The sequence below is a fragment of the Equus asinus genome, chromosome 17 (genome assembly GCF_041296235.1).
Source record: "Equus asinus isolate D_3611 breed Donkey chromosome 17, EquAss-T2T_v2, whole genome shotgun sequence".
Lineage (NCBI taxonomy): Eukaryota > Metazoa > Chordata > Mammalia > Perissodactyla > Equidae > Equus > Equus asinus.
The window spans coordinates 15,358,678-15,361,148 of NC_091806.1; the positions used below are offsets into that span (position 1 = coordinate 15,358,678).

The following is a 2,471-nucleotide window of genomic DNA, read 5'->3' on the forward strand; positions in this document are numbered from 1 at the left end:
CTCAGGTACCAAGAACACATTAGTCTCACAGTTTTCGATGACAAAGATATTATCAAATGTTAAACTTATAAGTGTATAAAGAAGGATGTAAAGAAGTACACAGAAAACTACAGAAATTTTGCTATATATGTAAAATATGCACATACATGTGTAACTATTGATCTAGAAGATCAAGAACTGGTAACAATTGTCACAATATTTTTATTTCCTTAATATTTCAGTATTACTCAAATTTTCTCCAATGTTAATATATACCACTCAAAATCAAAACTTGTGGAATGCTGAGTTTTTCCTTGTCTGTTTCTGTGTTTGTCAATTAAGTTAAGCAAAAGTAATTTATAAAACATAAGTGAGGGGTCGCCCCGCGGCCGAGTGGTTAAGTTCCCGCGCTTTGCTTCGGCTGCCCAGGGTTCGGATCCTGGGCCGCGGACACGGCACCGCTCATCAGGCCATGGTGAGGCGGTGTCCCAAGTGCCACAACTAGAAGGACCACAACTACAATACACAACTACATGCTGGGGGGATTTGGGGAGATCAACCAGAAAAAAAAAAAAAAAGATTGACAACAGTTGTTAGCTCAGGTGCCAATCTTTAAAAAAAAAAAAATAAGTGAATATTCTTTAAGAAAAAGCCATTGTGCATTAAAAATATTGCAGGAATGGAGGTCTTCTAATGATAATGGCCAGCATTTATTAGTACCGCCTTAGGTTCTTCACATCCATCATCTGATTTACACTTTACAACAAGTCTATGGACCTGGAGTTATTATTTATCTCGTGCAGTTGAAGAAATGGGGTTTAAAGTTTCCATGGTTTATTAAGGGTTATACAGCTAAAAGGGTAGAGGATCTAGAATCTAAATCCTGAAATGTTTGGTTCCAGAGAAAGTACTTGCAATCACTGTACTATATTTCTTCTCTGTTTAATAAATAAATGATTCCATTGTGCCCTAAACAGAGCTCTTTTCTACAATAAAATTCTCTGAAGTTGGAGTATGCATGGATTTGCATCATATAGTTTAAAAAATGACAACTATATTGTCTCATTTTGTGCATCAATTGTCCTTAATAACTCATATTTATACCATATGTTTAACATGCGGTTTCCAATTGCAATACAGATTTCTACAGACATATTCCTGAAAATGTCCAAGATCCTAGTTGGTCAAATAAAGGATCGGTCAACAAAAATACAAACGAATTAAAAAATTCAATTGTTTTTGGAAACAGACCAGGGAAATGCCCTGTGAGGAAGGAAGGAAAGATGATCTTAAAACGTTTAGCATCACTGTTATTTTAAATGCCTGGAGCCCTCTCTCTTCTGCATGACTCTAATGAGAGAATTTTTCATTTCTTTCTTCCTAACACTATAAATGAGTGGATTCAGCATGGGGATCCTGATAGTATAAAAAACAGAAGCCACTTGATCCTTTCCCAAACAGTAGAACTTACTTGGTTTTAATTAAGTAAAAATCATAGTGCCACGAAATATGGTGACTCCTAGGAGGTGAGAGACACAAGTAGAAAAGGCTTGTCACTTTCCCGAAGTGGAAGTAATTTTCAGGATAGTAGACAGAATGGACACATAGGACACAGATTTTGTGGTAAGAGACATCATTAATGTGGAGCCAGCGACAATGAATCTCATGATTTCGATGTCGTGTGTGTCAGTGCATGACAGGGCTAAAATTGGGGATGTGTCACAGAAAAAGTGATGGATTACACTGGAGTTGCAGAAATGCAATCTGCTTGTGCAAAACACATTGACAAAAGAGTCTGTAAAGCCAATCAAATAGGACCCAAAGGTGAGGGAGCAGCAGAGTCTTGTAGACATAACAACTGGGTAGTGTAGAGGATTGTAGATAGCTACATAGTGATCATAGGCCATTGAGGAGAGAAGAAAACATTCAGTGGCACCCAAGAAGACAAAAAAGTACATCTGGGTGAAGCAGCTCATGTATGAAATATACTTGGCGGAAGTCGTTAAGTTCTCTAAGGTTTTAGGTGTGACAACAGTTTAGTAACAGCAGTGAAGAAATGACAGATGACTGAGGAAAAAATACATGGGAATGTGAAGCTGGACATCCAGGTGGATTACCAATATCATCGCAACATTCCCCAGCACAGTAATCAGGTATATCAGGAGAAAGAGCATAAAGAGAACCAGCTGGATCTCTTCAGCATCTGTCAATCCCATAAGGATGAAGTCAGGCACATTTGAATTAGTCTTTCTGTTCATTGTGTTCAACTGCTTTAAACTGTTGAGGAACCAAATTTGGTACTTACCAGGAATGACGTCAAAAGGTTTGGTTTACATGAACGGCCTGGCATATTTATATTGGTTTCATGTTTCTAGAAATTGATAATAATGAGTGGTTTACAAAATATGATGGAAAAAAGTAAATTTGATTGCCAAATTCAGAAATAGGTATAAATTGACATTTGGTCATGATACACTAAAAGCTAACATTGC

The 2,471-nt window shown here is 37.2% G+C and overlaps 1 pseudogene; it reads right to left on the reverse strand.

Moving 5' to 3' along the window:
• Positions 1-1,289: 1,289 nt before the first annotated feature.
• Positions 1,290-2,237, reverse strand: LOC106844098 (olfactory receptor 8H1-like; annotated as a pseudogene).
• Between the last annotated feature and the right edge of the window lie 234 nt (positions 2,238-2,471).